The sequence below is a fragment of the Schistocerca americana genome, unplaced genomic scaffold (genome assembly GCF_021461395.2).
Source record: "Schistocerca americana isolate TAMUIC-IGC-003095 unplaced genomic scaffold, iqSchAmer2.1 HiC_scaffold_367, whole genome shotgun sequence".
NCBI classification, from domain to species: domain Eukaryota; kingdom Metazoa; phylum Arthropoda; class Insecta; order Orthoptera; family Acrididae; genus Schistocerca; species Schistocerca americana.
The window spans coordinates 1-17208 of NW_025726090.1; the positions used below are offsets into that span (position 1 = coordinate 1).

The following is a 17208-nucleotide window of genomic DNA, read 5'->3' on the forward strand; positions in this document are numbered from 1 at the left end:
CTGCAATTTCGCACCTTATGGTCATTACAGTAGATTAAAATGCTTAAGCAAGAATCTTTGTCACAACAGAACGGTGGTATGGAAAGAAGGCGGTATAAAAAAAAAAAAAAAGTAAATGAAAGGGAGAAAACAGCACGTGGTGTTCCCAGGTGGTCACCCATCCAAGTACTAACCACGCCCGATGTTGCTTAACTTCGGTGATCGGACGAGAACCGGTGTACTCAACATGGTATGGCCGTTGGCGCCCAGATGATGTAGGCGCATGGCGGAATTCGCATTCGGTTCTTATCCCAACACACACAAAATCACACTTTTCGGTCGAAAGCAGCCGCATTCTTTTTTATTGACAATTTGTCACGTTGGCGCGAACGCAATCCTGAGTTCCAAAACTTATGAGCCGGAAGGACGCGCTTCGTGTATTTTTTTTTTTTTTTTGTTGTGAGATTTATAAATTTATTTATTAACATTACATCGTTACAAGCTAACAACTTTACAACATAAAACACGAACAGAATTGTAATTGTAAGCACTTCCTTCCGCAATCCGACGTGCCAGCAGAGCGACTGCCGAATTAGCGGGCGCGCCGCCGTGTGTGTGAGACGCGCAGCTTCTCGTTGCACCTCCTGTCATCCGCTTGGCGCGTGCAGCCTTCGACACTCGCGGAAGACGCATCTTGTCCCTGGTGTCCAGCGCAGGAGGGCTGGCGCGCGGCCGACCGGCGTATGGCCTGTGCGGGGTGTGGCAGAGTCTTGTTGGAGGGCGCCACTGCTGGCGATGTGAGCTTCCTCGCCTCGCCTCGCCTCGCTTCAGACGAGGTGTTTGCGTAATTTGCAGTGCATTAGCACCTTTCCTATCCCTGTCCCTGTCCCCGTCCCGACTTGTCCCGACTTTGCTCGACTGCCGCTCGCTGCCGCTCGGGTCGTGGCCCATATAACAGCGCAAGCACAAGAAACGTCTGCAGGAGATGACGAGACGAGACGAGACGACTAAGGAATAAATTTATAATTACATATCGAAGTAGGAATTGTACACCGCTATACAACAACAGGCGCTGACGTATTTCAGAACACATCTGCCGATTCGTACTGTTTTGTCGTTTTCAAAGACTTCCTGGCGAACTTGGTTAGCACATTCTCCCTCAAACTGAGATATTTACTGCAATTTCGCACCTTATGGTCATTACAGTAGATTAAAATGCTTAAGCAAGAATCTTTGTCACAACAGAACGGTGGTATGGAAAGAAGGCGGTATAAAAAAAAAAAAAAAGTAAATGAAAGGGAGCCAACAGCACGTGGTGTTCCCAGGTGGTCACCCATCCAAGTACTAACCACGCCCGATGTTGCTTAACTTCGGTGATCGGACGAGAACCGGTGTACTCAACATGGTATGGCCGTTGGCGCCCAGATGATGTAGGCGCATGGCGGAATTCGCATTCGGTTCTTATCCCAACACACACAAAATCACACTTTTCGGTCGAAAGCAGCCGCATTCTTTTTTATTGACAATTTGTCACGTTGGCGCGAACGCAATCCTGAGTTCCAAAACTTATGAGCCGGAAGGACGCGCTTCGTGTATTTTTTTTTTTTTTTTTTTTGTTGTGAGATTTATAAATTTATTTATTAACATTACATCGTTACAAGCTAACAACTTTACAACATAAAACACGAACAGAATTGTAATTGTAAGCACTTCCTTCCGCAATCCGACGTGCCAGCAGAGCGACTGCCGAATTAGCGGGCGCGCCGCCGTGTGTGTGAGACGCGCAGCTTCTCGTTGCACCTCCTGTCATCCGCTTGGCGCGTGCAGCCTTCGACACTCGCGGAAGACGCATCTTGTCCCTGGTGTCCAGCGCAGGAGGGCTGGCGCGCGGCCGACCGGCGTATGGCCTGTGCGGGGTGTGGCAGAGTCTTGTTGGAGGGCGCCACTGCTGGCGATGTGAGCTTCCTCGCCTCGCCTCGCCTCGCTTCAGACGAGGTGTTTGCGTAATTTGCAGTGCATTAGCACCTTTCCTATCCCTGTCCCTGTCCCCGTCCCGACTTGTCCCGACTTTGCTCGACTGCCGCTCGCTGCCGCTCGGGTCGTGGCCCATATAACAGCGCAAGCACAAGAAACGTCTGCAGGAGATGACGAGACGAGACGAGACGACTAAGGAATAAATTTATAATTACATATCGAAGTAGGAATTGTACACCGCTATACAACAACAGGCGCTGACGTATTTCAGAACACATCTGCCGATTCGTACTGTTTTGTCGTTTTCAAAGACTTCCTGGCGAACTTGGTTAGCACATTCTCCCTCAAACTGAGATATTTACTGCAATTTCGCACCTTATGGTCATTACAGTAGATTAAAATGCTTAAGCAAGAATCTTTGTCACAACAGAACGGTGGTATGGAAAGAAGGCGGTATAAAAAAAAAAAAAAAGTAAATGAAAGGGAGAAAACAGCACGTGGTGTTCCCAGGTGGTCACCCATCCAAGTACTAACCACGCCCGATGTTGCTTAACTTCGGTGATCGGACGAGAACCGGTGTACTCAACATGGTATGGCCGTTGGCGCCCAGATGATGTAGGCGCATGGCGGAATTCGCATTCGGTTCTTATCCCAACACACACAAAATCACACTTTTCGGTCGAAAGCAGCCGCATTCTTTTTTATTGACAATTTGTCACGTTGGCGCGAACGCAATCCTGAGTTCCAAAACTTATGAGCCGGAAGGACGCGCTTCGTGTATTTTTTTTTTTTTTTTGTTGTGAGATTTATAAATTTATTTATTAACATTACATCGTTACAAGCTAACAACTTTACAACATAAAACACGAACAGAATTGTAATTGTAAGCACTTCCTTCCGCAATCCGACGTGCCAGCAGAGCGACTGCCGAATTAGCGGGCGCGCCGCCGTGTGTGTGAGACGCGCAGCTTCTCGTTGCACCTCCTGTCATCCGCTTGGCGCGTGCAGCCTTCGACACTCGCGGAAGACGCATCTTGTCCCTGGTGTCCAGCGCAGGAGGGCTGGCGCGCGGCCGACCGGCGTATGGCCTGTGCGGGGTGTGGCAGAGTCTTGTTGGAGGGCGCCACTGCTGGCGATGTGAGCTTCCTCGCCTCGCCTCGCCTCGCTTCAGACGAGGTGTTTGCGTAATTTGCAGTGCATTAGCACCTTTCCTATCCCTGTCCCTGTCCCCGTCCCGACTTGTCCCGACTTTGCTCGACTGCCGCTCGCTGCCGCTCGGGTCGTGGCCCATATAACAGCGCAAGCACAAGAAACGTCTGCAGGAGATGACGAGACGAGACGAGACGACTAAGGAATAAATTTATAATTACATATCGAAGTAGGAATTGTACACCGCTATACAACAACAGGCGCTGACGTATTTCAGAACACATCTGCCGATTCGTACTGTTTTGTCGTTTTCAAAGACTTCCTGGCGAACTTGGTTAGCACATTCTCCCTCAAACTGAGATATTTACTGCAATTTCGCACCTTATGGTCATTACAGTAGATTAAAATGCTTAAGCAAGAATCTTTGTCACAACAGAACGGTGGTATGGAAAGAAGGCGGTATAAAAAAAAAAAAAAAGTAAATGAAAGGGAGAAAACAGCACGTGGTGTTCCCAGGTGGTCACCCATCCAAGTACTAACCACGCCCGATGTTGCTTAACTTCGGTGATCGGACGAGAACCGGTGTACTCAACATGGTATGGCCGTTGGCGCCCAGATGATGTAGGCGCATGGCGGAATTCGCATTCGGTTCTTATCCCAACACACACAAAATCACACTTTTCGGTCGAAAGCAGCCGCATTCTTTTTTATTGACAATTTGTCACGTTGGCGCGAACGCAATCCTGAGTTCCAAAACTTATGAGCCGGAAGGACGCGCTTCGTGTATTTTTTTTTTTTTTTTGTTGTGAGATTTATAAATTTATTTATTAACATTACATCGTTACAAGCTAACAACTTTACAACATAAAACACGAACAGAATTGTAATTGTAAGCACTTCCTTCCGCAATCCGACGTGCCAGCAGAGCGACTGCCGAATTAGCGGGCGCGCCGCCGTGTGTGTGAGACGCGCAGCTTCTCGTTGCACCTCCTGTCATCCGCTTGGCGCGTGCAGCCTTCGACACTCGCGGAAGACGCATCTTGTCCCTGGTGTCCAGCGCAGGAGGGCTGGCGCGCGGCCGACCGGCGTATGGCCTGTGCGGGGTGTGGCAGAGTCTTGTTGGAGGGCGCCACTGCTGGCGATGTGAGCTTCCTCGCCTCGCCTCGCCTCGCTTCAGACGAGGTGTTTGCGTAATTTGCAGTGCATTAGCACCTTTCCTATCCCTGTCCCTGTCCCCGTCCCGACTTGTCCCGACTTTGCTCGACTGCCGCTCGCTGCCGCTCGGGTCGTGGCCCATATAACAGCGCAAGCACAAGAAACGTCTGCAGGAGATGACGAGACGAGACGAGACGACTAAGGAATAAATTTATAATTACATATCGAAGTAGGAATTGTACACCGCTATACAACAACAGGCGCTGACGTATTTCAGAACACATATGCCGATTCGTACTGTTTTGTCGTTTTCAAAGACTTCCTGGCGAACTTGGTTAGCACATTCTCCCTCAAACTGAGATATTTACTGCAATTTCGCACCTTATGGTCATTACAGTAGATTAAAATGCTTAAGCAAGAATCTTTGTCACAACAGAACGGTGGTATGGAAAGAAGGCGGTATAAAAAAAAAAAAAAAGTAAATGAAAGGGAGCCAACAGCACGTGGTGTTCCCAGGTGGTCACCCATCCAAGTACTAACCACGCCCGATGTTGCTTAACTTCGGTGATCGGACGAGAACCGGTGTACTCAACATGGTATGGCCGTTGGCGCCCAGATGATGTAGGCGCATGGCGGAATTCGCATTCGGTTCTTATCCCAACACACACAAAATCACACTTTTCGGTCGAAAGCAGCCGCATTCTTTTTTATTGACAATTTGTCACGTTGGCGCGAACGCAATCCTGAGTTCCAAAACTTATGAGCCGGAAGGACGCGCTTCGTGTATTTTTTTTTTTTTTTTGTTGTGAGATTTATAAATTTATTTATTAACATTACATCGTTACAAGCTAACAACTTTACAACATAAAACACGAACAGAATTGTAATTGTAAGCACTTCCTTCCGCAATCCGACGTGCCAGCAGAGCGACTGCCGAATTAGCGGGCGCGCCGCCGTGTGTGTGAGACGCGCAGCTTCTCGTTGCACCTCCTGTCATCCGCTTGGCGCGTGCAGCCTTCGACACTCGCGGAAGACGCATCTTGTCCCTGGTGTCCAGCGCAGGAGGGCTGGCGCGCGGCCGACCGGCGTATGGCCTGTGCGGGGTGTGGCAGAGTCTTGTTGGAGGGCGCCACTGCTGGCGATGTGAGCTTCCTCGCCTCGCCTCGCCTCGCTTCAGACGAGGTGTTTGCGTAATTTGCAGTGCATTAGCACCTTTCCTATCCCTGTCCCTGTCCCCGTCCCGACTTGTCCCGACTTTGCTCGACTGCCGCTCGCTGCCGCTCGGGTCGTGGCCCATATAACAGCGCAAGCACAAGAAACGTCTGCAGGAGATGACGAGACGAGACGAGACGACTAAGGAATAAATTTATAATTACATATCGAAGTAGGAATTGTACACCGCTATACAACAACAGGCGCTGACGTATTTCAGAACACATCTGCCGATTCGTACTGTTTTGTCGTTTTCAAAGACTTCCTGGCGAACTTGGTTAGCACATTCTCCCTCAAACTGAGATATTTACTGCAATTTCGCACCTTATGGTCATTACAGTAGATTAAAATGCTTAAGCAAGAATCTTTGTCACAACAGAACGGTGGTATGGAAAGAAGGCGGTATAAAAAAAAAAAAAAAGTAAATGAAAGGGAGCCAACAGCACGTGGTGTTCCCAGGTGGTCACCCATCCAAGTACTAACCACGCCCGATGTTGCTTAACTTCGGTGATCGGACGAGAACCGGTGTACTCAACATGGTATGGCCGTTGGCGCCCAGATGATGTAGGCGCATGGCGGAATTCGCATTCGGTTCTTATCCCAACACACACAAAATCACACTTTTCGGTCGAAAGCAGCCGCATTCTTTTTTATTGACAATTTGTCACGTTGGCGCGAACGCAATCCTGAGTTCCAAAACTTATGAGCCGGAAGGACGCGCTTCGTGTATTTTTTTTTTTTTTTTTTTTGTTGTGAGATTTATAAATTTATTTATTAACATTACATCGTTACAAGCTAACAACTTTACAACATAAAACACGAACAGAATTGTAATTGTAAGCACTTCCTTCCGCAATCCGACGTGCCAGCAGAGCGACTGCCGAATTAGCGGGCGCGCCGCCGTGTGTGTGAGACGCGCAGCTTCTCGTTGCACCTCCTGTCATCCGCTTGGCGCGTGCAGCCTTCGACACTCGCGGAAGACGCATCTTGTCCCTGGTGTCCAGCGCAGGAGGGCTGGCGCGCGGCCGACCGGCGTATGGCCTGTGCGGGGTGTGGCAGAGTCTTGTTGGAGGGCGCCACTGCTGGCGATGTGAGCTTCCTCGCCTCGCCTCGCCTCGCTTCAGACGAGGTGTTTGCGTAATTTGCAGTGCATTAGCACCTTTCCTATCCCTGTCCCTGTCCCCGTCCCGACTTGTCCCGACTTTGCTCGACTGCCGCTCGCTGCCGCTCGGGTCGTGGCCCATATAACAGCGCAAGCACAAGAAACGTCTGCAGGAGATGACGAGACGAGACGAGACGACTAAGGAATAAATTTATAATTACATATCGAAGTAGGAATTGTACACCGCTATACAACAACAGGCGCTGACGTATTTCAGAACACATCTGCCGATTCGTACTGTTTTGTCGTTTTCAAAGACTTCCTGGCGAACTTGGTTAGCACATTCTCCCTCAAACTGAGATATTTACTGCAATTTCGCACCTTATGGTCATTACAGTAGATTAAAATGCTTAAGCAAGAATCTTTGTCACAACAGAACGGTGGTATGGAAAGAAGGCGGTATAAAAAAAAAAAAAAAGTAAATGAAAGGGAGCCAACAGCACGTGGTGTTCCCAGGTGGTCACCCATCCAAGTACTAACCACGCCCGATGTTGCTTAACTTCGGTGATCGGACGAGAACCGGTGTACTCAACATGGTATGGCCGTTGGCGCCCAGATGATGTAGGCGCATGGCGGAATTCGCATTCGGTTCTTATCCCAACACACACAAAATCACACTTTTCGGTCGAAAGCAGCCGCATTCTTTTTTATTGACAATTTGTCACGTTGGCGCGAACGCAATCCTGAGTTCCAAAACTTATGAGCCGGAAGGACGCGCTTCGTGTATTTTTTTTTTTTTTTTTTTGTTGTGAGATTTATAAATTTGTTTATTAACATTACATCGTTACAAGCTAACAACTTTACAACATAAAACACGAACAGAATTGTAATTGTAAGCACTTCCTTCCGCAATCCGACGTGCCAGCAGAGCGACTGCCGAATTAGCGGGCGCGCCGCCGTGTGTGTGAGACGCGCAGCTTCTCGTTGCACCTCCTGTCATCCGCTTGGCGCGTGCAGCCTTCGACACTCGCGGAAGACGCATCTTGTCCCTGGTGTCCAGCGCAGGAGGGCTGGCGCGCGGCCGACCGGCGTATGGCCTGTGCGGGGTGTGGCAGAGTCTTGTTGGAGGGCGCCACTGCTGGCGATGTGAGCTTCCTCGCCTCGCCTCGCCTCGCTTCAGACGAGGTGTTTGCGTAATTTGCAGTGCATTAGCACCTTTCCTATCCCTGTCCCTGTCCCCGTCCCGACTTGTCCCGACTTTGCTCGACTGCCGCTCGCTGCCGCTCGGGTCGTGGCCCATATAACAGCGCAAGCACAAGAAACGTCTGCAGGAGATGACGAGACGAGACGAGACGACTAAGGAATAAATTTATAATTACATATCGAAGTAGGAATTGTACACCGCTATACAACAACAGGCGCTGACGTATTTCAGAACACATCTGCCGATTCGTACTGTTTGTCGTTTTCAAAGACTTCCTGGCGAACTTGGTTAGCACATTCTCCCTCAAACTGAGATATTTACTGCAATTTCGCACCTTATGGTCATTACAGTAGATTAAAATGCTTAAGCAAGAATCTTTGTCACAACAGAACGGTGGTATGGAAAGAAGGCGGTATAAAAAAAAAAAAAAAGTAAATGAAAGGGAGAAAACAGCACGTGGTGTTCCCAGGTGGTCACCCATCCAAGTACTAACCACGCCCGATGTTGCTTAACTTCGGTGATCGGACGAGAACCGGTGTACTCAACATGGTATGGCCGTTGGCGCCCAGATGATGTAGGCGCATGGCGGAATTCGCATTCGGTTCTTATCCCAACACACACAAAATCACACTTTTCGGTCGAAAGCAGCCGCATTCTTTTTTATTGACAATTTGTCACGTTGGCGCGAACGCAATCCTGAGTTCCAAAACTTATGAGCCGGAAGGACGCGCTTCGTGTATTTTTTTTTTTTTTTGTTGTGAGATTTATAAATTTATTTATTAACATTACATCGTTACAAGCTAACAACTTTACAACATAAAACACGAACAGAATTGTAATTGTAAGCACTTCCTTCCGCAATCCGACGTGCCAGCAGAGCGACTGCCGAATTAGCGGGCGCGCCGCCGTGTGTGTGAGACGCGCAGCTTCTCGTTGCACCTCCTGTCATCCGCTTGGCGCGTGCAGCCTTCGACACTCGCGGAAGACGCATCTTGTCCCTGGTGTCCAGCGCAGGAGGGCTGGCGCGCGGCCGACCGGCGTATGGCCTGTGCGGGGTGTGGCAGAGTCTTGTTGGAGGGCGCCACTGCTGGCGATGTGAGCTTCCTCGCCTCGCCTCGCCTCGCTTCAGACGAGGTGTTTGCGTAATTTGCAGTGCATTAGCACCTTTCCTATCCCTGTCCCTGTCCCCGTCCCGACTTGTCCCGACTTTGCTCGACTGCCGCTCGCTGCCGCTCGGGTCGTGGCCCATATAACAGCGCAAGCACAAGAAACGTCTGCAGGAGATGACGAGACGAGACGAGACGACTAAGGAATAAATTTATAATTACATATCGAAGTAGGAATTGTACACCGCTATACAACAACAGGCGCTGACGTATTTCAGAACACATCTGCCGATTCGTACTGTTTTGTCGTTTTCAAAGACTTCCTGGCGAACTTGGTTAGCACATTCTCCCTCAAACTGAGATATTTACTGCAATTTCGCACCTTATGGTCATTACAGTAGATTAAAATGCTTAAGCAAGAATCTTTGTCACAACAGAACGGTGGTATGGAAAGAAGGCGGTATAAAAAAAAAAAAAAAGTAAATGAAAGGGAGCCAACAGCACGTGGTGTTCCCAGGTGGTCACCCATCCAAGTACTAACCACGCCCGATGTTGCTTAACTTCGGTGATCGGACGAGAACCGGTGTACTCAACATGGTATGGCCGTTGGCGCCCAGATGATGTAGGCGCATGGCGGAATTCGCATTCGGTTCTTATCCCAACACACACAAAATCACACTTTTCGGTCGAAAGCAGCCGCATTCTTTTTTATTGACAATTTGTCACGTTGGCGCGAACGCAATCCTGAGTTCCAAAACTTATGAGCCGGAAGGACGCGCTTCGTGTATTTTTTTTTTTTTTTTTTTTGTTGTGAGATTTATAAATTTGTTTATTAACATTACATCGTTACAAGCTAACAACTTTACAACATAAAACACGAACAGAATTGTAATTGTAAGCACTTCCTTCCGCAATCCGACGTGCCAGCAGAGCGACTGCCGAATTAGCGGGCGCGCCGCCGTGTGTGTGAGACGCGCAGCTTCTCGTTGCACCTCCTGTCATCCGCTTGGCGCGTGCAGCCTTCGACACTCGCGGAAGACGCATCTTGTCCCTGGTGTCCAGCGCAGGAGGGCTGGCGCGCGGCCGACCGGCGTATGGCCTGTGCGGGGTGTGGCAGAGTCTTGTTGGAGGGCGCCACTGCTGGCGATGTGAGCTTCCTCGCCTCGCCTCGCCTCGCTTCAGACGAGGTGTTTGCGTAATTTGCAGTGCATTAGCACCTTTCCTATCCCTGTCCCTGTCCCCGTCCCGACTTGTCCCGACTTTGCTCGACTGCCGCTCGCTGCCGCTCGGGTCGTGGCCCATATAACAGCGCAAGCACAAGAAACGTCTGCAGGAGATGACGAGACGAGACGAGACGACTAAGGAATAAATTTATAATTACATATCGAAGTAGGAATTGTACACCGCTATACAACAACAGGCGCTGACGTATTTCAGAACACATCTGCCGATTCGTACTGTTTTGTCGTTTTCAAAGACTTCCTGGCGAACTTGGTTAGCACATTCTCCCTCAAACTGAGATATTTACTGCAATTTCGCACCTTATGGTCATTACAGTAGATTAAAATGCTTAAGCAAGAATCTTTGTCACAACAGAACGGTGGTATGGAAAGAAGGCGGTATAAAAAAAAAAAAAAAGTAAATGAAAGGGAGCCAACAGCACGTGGTGTTCCCAGGTGGTCACCCATCCAAGTACTAACCACGCCCGATGTTGCTTAACTTCGGTGATCGGACGAGAACCGGTGTACTCAACATGGTATGGCCGTTGGCGCCCAGATGATGTAGGCGCATGGCGGAATTCGCATTCGGTTCTTATCCCAACACACACAAAATCACACTTTTCGGTCGAAAGCAGCCGCATTCTTTTTTATTGACAATTTGTCACGTTGGCGCGAACGCAATCCTGAGTTCCAAAACTTATGAGCCGGAAGGACGCGCTTCGTGTATTTTTTTTTTTTTTTTTTTTGTTGTGAGATTTATAAATTTATTTATTAACATTACATCGTTACAAGCTAACAACTTTACAACATAAAACACGAACAGAATTGTAATTGTAAGCACTTCCTTCCGCAATCCGACGTGCCAGCAGAGCGACTGCCGAATTAGCGGGCGCGCCGCCGTGTGTGTGAGACGCGCAGCTTCTCGTTGCACCTCCTGTCATCCGCTTGGCGCGTGCAGCCTTCGACACTCGCGGAAGACGCATCTTGTCCCTGGTGTCCAGCGCAGGAGGGCTGGCGCGCGGCCGACCGGCGTATGGCCTGTGCGGGGTGTGGCAGAGTCTTGTTGGAGGGCGCCACTGCTGGCGATGTGAGCTTCCTCGCCTCGCCTCGCCTCGCTTCAGACGAGGTGTTTGCGTAATTTGCAGTGCATTAGCACCTTTCCTATCCCTGTCCCTGTCCCCGTCCCGACTTGTCCCGACTTTGCTCGACTGCCGCTCGCTGCCGCTCGGGTCGTGGCCCATATAACAGCGCAAGCACAAGAAACGTCTGCAGGAGATGACGAGACGAGACGAGACGACTAAGGAATAAATTTATAATTACATATCGAAGTAGGAATTGTACACCGCTATACAACAACAGGCGCTGACGTATTTCAGAACACATCTGCCGATTCGTACTGTTTTGTCGTTTTCAAAGACTTCCTGGCGAACTTGGTTAGCACATTCTCCCTCAAACTGAGATATTTACTGCAATTTCGCACCTTATGGTCATTACAGTAGATTAAAATGCTTAAGCAAGAATCTTTGTCACAACAGAACGGTGGTATGGAAAGAAGGCGGTATAAAAAAAAAAAAAAAGTAAATGAAAGGGAGCCAACAGCACGTGGTGTTCCCAGGTGGTCACCCATCCAAGTACTAACCACGCCCGATGTTGCTTAACTTCGGTGATCGGACGAGAACCGGTGTACTCAACATGGTATGGCCGTTGGCGCCCAGATGATGTAGGCGCATGGCGGAATTCGCATTCGGTTCTTATCCCAACACACACAAAATCACACTTTTCGGTCGAAAGCAGCCGCATTCTTTTTTATTGACAATTTGTCACGTTGGCGCGAACGCAATCCTGAGTTCCAAAACTTATGAGCCGGAAGGACGCGCTTCGTGTATTTTTTTTTTTTTTTTTTTGTTGTGAGATTTATAAATTTGTTTATTAACATTACATCGTTACAAGCTAACAACTTTACAACATAAAACACGAACAGAATTGTAATTGTAAGCACTTCCTTCCGCAATCCGACGTGCCAGCAGAGCGACTGCCGAATTAGCGGGCGCGCCGCCGTGTGTGTGAGACGCGCAGCTTCTCGTTGCACCTCCTGTCATCCGCTTGGCGCGTGCAGCCTTCGACACTCGCGGAAGACGCATCTTGTCCCTGGTGTCCAGCGCAGGAGGGCTGGCGCGCGGCCGACCGGCGTATGGCCTGTGCGGGGTGTGGCAGAGTCTTGTTGGAGGGCGCCACTGCTGGCGATGTGAGCTTCCTCGCCTCGCCTCGCCTCGCTTCAGACGAGGTGTTTGCGTAATTTGCAGTGCATTAGCACCTTTCCTATCCCTGTCCCTGTCCCCGTCCCGACTTGTCCCGACTTTGCTCGACTGCCGCTCGCTGCCGCTCGGGTCGTGGCCCATATAACAGCGCAAGCACAAGAAACGTCTGCAGGAGATGACGAGACGAGACGAGACGACTAAGGAATAAATTTATAATTACATATCGAAGTAGGAATTGTACACCGCTATACAACAACAGGCGCTGACGTATTTCAGAACACATCTGCCGATTCGTACTGTTTTGTCGTTTTCAAAGACTTCCTGGCGAACTTGGTTAGCACATTCTCCCTCAAACTGAGATATTTACTGCAATTTCGCACCTTATGGTCATTACAGTAGATTAAAATGCTTAAGCAAGAATCTTTGTCACAACAGAACGGTGGTATGGAAAGAAGGCGGTATAAAAAAAAAAAAAAAGTAAATGAAAGGGAGAAAACAGCACGTGGTGTTCCCAGGTGGTCACCCATCCAAGTACTAACCACGCCCGATGTTGCTTAACTTCGGTGATCGGACGAGAACCGGTGTACTCAACATGGTATGGCCGTTGGCGCCCAGATGATGTAGGCGCATGGCGGAATTCGCATTCGGTTCTTATCCCAACACACACAAAATCACACTTTTCGGTCGAAAGCAGCCGCATTCTTTTTTATTGACAATTTGTCACGTTGGCGCGAACGCAATCCTGAGTTCCAAAACTTATGAGCCGGAAGGACGCGCTTCGTGTATTTTTTTTTTTTTTTGTTGTGAGATTTATAAATTTATTTATTAACATTACATCGTTACAAGCTAACAACTTTACAACATAAAACACGAACAGAATTGTAATTGTAAGCACTTCCTTCCGCAATCCGACGTGCCAGCAGAGCGACTGCCGAATTAGCGGGCGCGCCGCCGTGTGTGTGAGACGCGCAGCTTCTCGTTGCACCTCCTGTCATCCGCTTGGCGCGTGCAGCCTTCGACACTCGCGGAAGACGCATCTTGTCCCTGGTGTCCAGCGCAGGAGGGCTGGCGCGCGGCCGACCGGCGTATGGCCTGTGCGGGGTGTGGCAGAGTCTTGTTGGAGGGCGCCACTGCTGGCGATGTGAGCTTCCTCGCCTCGCCTCGCCTCGCTTCAGACGAGGTGTTTGCGTAATTTGCAGTGCATTAGCACCTTTCCTATCCCTGTCCCTGTCCCCGTCCCGACTTGTCCCGACTTTGCTCGACTGCCGCTCGCTGCCGCTCGGGTCGTGGCCCATATAACAGCGCAAGCACAAGAAACGTCTGCAGGAGATGACGAGACGAGACGAGACGACTAAGGAATAAATTTATAATTACATATCGAAGTAGGAATTGTACACCGCTATACAACAACAGGCGCTGACGTATTTCAGAACACATCTGCCGATTCGTACTGTTTTGTCGTTTTCAAAGACTTCCTGGCGAACTTGGTTAGCACATTCTCCCTCAAACTGAGATATTTACTGCAATTTCGCACCTTATGGTCATTACAGTAGATTAAAATGCTTAAGCAAGAATCTTTGTCACAACAGAACGGTGGTATGGAAAGAAGGCGGTATAAAAAAAAAAAAAAAGTAAATGAAAGGGAGCCAACAGCACGTGGTGTTCCCAGGTGGTCACCCATCCAAGTACTAACCACGCCCGATGTTGCTTAACTTCGGTGATCGGACGAGAACCGGTGTACTCAACATGGTATGGCCGTTGGCGCCCAGATGATGTAGGCGCATGGCGGAATTCGCATTCGGTTCTTATCCCAACACACACAAAATCACACTTTTCGGTCGAAAGCAGCCGCATTCTTTTTTATTGACAATTTGTCACGTTGGCGCGAACGCAATCCTGAGTTCCAAAACTTATGAGCCGGAAGGACGCGCTTCGTGTATTTTTTTTTTTTTTTTTTTGTTGTGAGATTTATAAATTTGTTTATTAACATTACATCGTTACAAGCTAACAACTTTACAACATAAAACACGAACAGAATTGTAATTGTAAGCACTTCCTTCCGCAATCCGACGTGCCAGCAGAGCGACTGCCGAATTAGCGGGCGCGCCGCCGTGTGTGTGAGACGCGCAGCTTCTCGTTGCACCTCCTGTCATCCGCTTGGCGCGTGCAGCCTTCGACACTCGCGGAAGACGCATCTTGTCCCTGGTGTCCAGCGCAGGAGGGCTGGCGCGCGGCCGACCGGCGTATGGCCTGTGCGGGGTGTGGCAGAGTCTTGTTGGAGGGCGCCACTGCTGGCGATGTGAGCTTCCTCGCCTCGCCTCGCCTCGCTTCAGACGAGGTGTTTGCGTAATTTGCAGTGCATTAGCACCTTTCCTATCCCTGTCCCTGTCCCCGTCCCGACTTGTCCCGACTTTGCTCGACTGCCGCTCGCTGCCGCTCGGGTCGTGGCCCATATAACAGCGCAAGCACAAGAAACGTCTGCAGGAGATGACGAGACGAGACGAGACGACTAAGGAATAAATTTATAATTACATATCGAAGTAGGAATTGTACACCGCTATACAACAACAGGCGCTGACGTATTTCAGAACACATCTGCCGATTCGTACTGTTTTGTCGTTTTCAAAGACTTCCTGGCGAACTTGGTTAGCACATTCTCCCTCAAACTGAGATATTTACTGCAATTTCGCACCTTATGGTCATTACAGTAGATTAAAATGCTTAAGCAAGAATCTTTGTCACAACAGAACGGTGGTATGGAAAGAAGGCGGTATAAAAAAAAAAAAAAAAGTAAATGAAAGGGAGCCAACAGCACGTGGTGTTCCCAGGTGGTCACCCATCCAAGTACTAACCACGCCCGATGTTGCTTAACTTCGGTGATCGGACGAGAACCGGTGTACTCAACATGGTATGGCCGTTGGCGCCCAGATGATGTAGGCGCATGGCGGAATTCGCATTCGGTTCTTATCCCAACACACACAAAATCACACTTTTCGGTCGAAAGCAGCCGCATTCTTTTTTATTGACAATTTGTCACGTTGGCGCGAACGCAATCCTGAGTTCCAAAACTTATGAGCCGGAAGGACGCGCTTCGTGTATTTTTTTTTTTTTTTTTTTGTTGTGAGATTTATAAATTTGTTTATTAACATTACATCGTTACAAGCTAACAACTTTACAACATAAAACACGAACAGAATTGTAATTGTAAGCACTTCCTTCCGCAATCCGACGTGCCAGCAGAGCGACTGCCGAATTAGCGGGCGCGCCGCCGTGTGTGTGAGACGCGCAGCTTCTCGTTGCACCTCCTGTCATCCGCTTGGCGCGTGCAGCCTTCGACACTCGCGGAAGACGCATCTTGTCCCTGGTGTCCAGCGCAGGAGGGCTGGCGCGCGGCCGACCGGCGTATGGCCTGTGCGGGGTGTGGCAGAGTCTTGTTGGAGGGCGCCACTGCTGGCGATGTGAGCTTCCTCGCCTCGCCTCGCCTCGCTTCAGACGAGGTGTTTGCGTAATTTGCAGTGCATTAGCACCTTTCCTATCCCTGTCCCTGTCCCCGTCCCGACTTGTCCCGACTTTGCTCGACTGCCGCTCGCTGCCGCTCGGGTCGTGGCCCATATAACAGCGCAAGCACAAGAAACGTCTGCAGGAGATGACGAGACGAGACGAGACGACTAAGGAATAAATTTATAATTACATATCGAAGTAGGAATTGTACACCGCTATACAACAACAGGCGCTGACGTATTTCAGAACACATCTGCCGATTCGTACTGTTTTGTCGTTTTCAAAGACTTCCTGGCGAACTTGGTTAGCACATTCTCCCTCAAACTGAGATATTTACTGCAATTTCGCACCTTATGGTCATTACAGTAGATTAAAATGCTTAAGCAAGAATCTTTGTCACAACAGAACGGTGGTATGGAAAGAAGGCGGTATAAAAAAAAAAAAAAAGTAAATGAAAGGGAGCCAACAGCACGTGGTGTTCCCAGGTGGTCACCCATCCAAGTACTAACCACGCCCGATGTTGCTTAACTTCGGTGATCGGACGAGAACCGGTGTACTCAACATGGTATGGCCGTTGGCGCCCAGTTGATGTAGGCGCATGGCGGAATTCGCATTCGGTTCTTATCCCAACACACACAAAATCACACTTTTCGGTCGAAAGCAGCCGCATTCTTTTTTATTGACAATTTGTCACGTTGGCGCGAACGCAATCCTGAGTTCCAAAACTTATGAGCCGGAAGGACGCGCTTCGTGTATTTTTTTTTTTTTTTGTTGTGAGATTTATAAATTTATTTATTAACATTACATCGTTACAAGCTAACAACTTTACAACATAAAACACGAACAGAATTGTAATTGTAAGCACTTCCTTCCGCAATCCGACGTGCCAGCAGAGCGACTGCCGAATTAGCGGGCGCGCCGCCGTGTGTGTGAGACGCGCAGCTTCTCGTTGCACCTCCTGTCATCCGCTTGGCGCGTGCAGCCTTCGACACTCGCGGAAGACGCATCTTGTCCCTGGTGTCCAGCGCAGGAGGGCTGGCGCGCGGCCGACCGGCGTATGGCCTGTGCGGGGTGTGGCAGAGTCTTGTTGGAGGGCGCCACTGCTGGCGATGTGAGCTTCCTCGCCTCGCCTCGCCTCGCTTCAGACGAGGTGTTTGCGTAATTTGCAGTGCATTAGCACCTTTCCTATCCCTGTCCCTGTCCCCGTCCCGACTTGTCCCGACTTTGCTCGACTGCCGCTCGCTGCCGCTCGGGTCGTGGCCCATATAACAGCGCAAGCACAAGAAACGTCTGCAGGAGATGACGAGACGAGACGAGACGACTAAGGAATAAATTTATAATTACATAT

At 49.5% G+C, this 17208-nt stretch overlaps 15 non-coding genes across 15 annotated transcripts; all 15 read right to left on the reverse strand.

The window, feature by feature from the left end:
• Positions 1 to 124: 124 nt before the first annotated feature.
• LOC124581366 lies at positions 125 to 243 on the reverse strand. The gene has a single exon (XR_006973404.1). It is a non-coding gene; the product is annotated as a 5S ribosomal RNA (ribosomal RNA).
• Positions 244 to 1279: 1036 nt separating this feature from the next.
• On the reverse strand, positions 1280 to 1398 carry LOC124581311. The gene has a single exon (XR_006973355.1). It is a non-coding gene; the product is annotated as a 5S ribosomal RNA (ribosomal RNA).
• Positions 1399 to 2438: 1040 nt separating this feature from the next.
• LOC124581368 lies at positions 2439 to 2557 on the reverse strand. Its single transcript, XR_006973406.1, has one exon. It is a non-coding gene; the product is annotated as a 5S ribosomal RNA (ribosomal RNA).
• A 1036-nt stretch (positions 2558 to 3593) lies between these two features.
• Positions 3594 to 3712, reverse strand: LOC124581369. The gene has a single exon (XR_006973407.1). It is a non-coding gene; the product is annotated as a 5S ribosomal RNA (ribosomal RNA).
• Positions 3713 to 4748: 1036 nt separating this feature from the next.
• LOC124581399 lies at positions 4749 to 4867 on the reverse strand. The gene has a single exon (XR_006973433.1). It is a non-coding gene; the product is annotated as a 5S ribosomal RNA (ribosomal RNA).
• Positions 4868 to 5903: 1036 nt separating this feature from the next.
• LOC124581411 lies at positions 5904 to 6022 on the reverse strand. Its single transcript, XR_006973444.1, has one exon. It is a non-coding gene; the product is annotated as a 5S ribosomal RNA (ribosomal RNA).
• Positions 6023 to 7062: 1040 nt separating this feature from the next.
• Positions 7063 to 7181, reverse strand: LOC124581423. Its single transcript, XR_006973455.1, has one exon. It is a non-coding gene; the product is annotated as a 5S ribosomal RNA (ribosomal RNA).
• Positions 7182 to 8219: 1038 nt separating this feature from the next.
• Positions 8220 to 8338, reverse strand: LOC124581370. Its single transcript, XR_006973408.1, has one exon. It is a non-coding gene; the product is annotated as a 5S ribosomal RNA (ribosomal RNA).
• Positions 8339 to 9373: 1035 nt separating this feature from the next.
• On the reverse strand, positions 9374 to 9492 carry LOC124581435. Its single transcript, XR_006973466.1, has one exon. It is a non-coding gene; the product is annotated as a 5S ribosomal RNA (ribosomal RNA).
• Positions 9493 to 10532: 1040 nt separating this feature from the next.
• On the reverse strand, positions 10533 to 10651 carry LOC124581318. The gene has a single exon (XR_006973361.1). It is a non-coding gene; the product is annotated as a 5S ribosomal RNA (ribosomal RNA).
• Positions 10652 to 11691: 1040 nt separating this feature from the next.
• Positions 11692 to 11810, reverse strand: LOC124581330. The gene has a single exon (XR_006973372.1). It is a non-coding gene; the product is annotated as a 5S ribosomal RNA (ribosomal RNA).
• Positions 11811 to 12849: 1039 nt separating this feature from the next.
• Positions 12850 to 12968, reverse strand: LOC124581371. Its single transcript, XR_006973409.1, has one exon. It is a non-coding gene; the product is annotated as a 5S ribosomal RNA (ribosomal RNA).
• A 1035-nt stretch (positions 12969 to 14003) lies between these two features.
• On the reverse strand, positions 14004 to 14122 carry LOC124581342. The gene has a single exon (XR_006973383.1). It is a non-coding gene; the product is annotated as a 5S ribosomal RNA (ribosomal RNA).
• Positions 14123 to 15162: 1040 nt separating this feature from the next.
• LOC124581354 lies at positions 15163 to 15281 on the reverse strand. Its single transcript, XR_006973394.1, has one exon. It is a non-coding gene; the product is annotated as a 5S ribosomal RNA (ribosomal RNA).
• Positions 15282 to 16320: 1039 nt separating this feature from the next.
• On the reverse strand, positions 16321 to 16439 carry LOC124581367. Its single transcript, XR_006973405.1, has one exon. It is a non-coding gene; the product is annotated as a 5S ribosomal RNA (ribosomal RNA).
• Between the last annotated feature and the right edge of the window lie 769 nt (positions 16440 to 17208).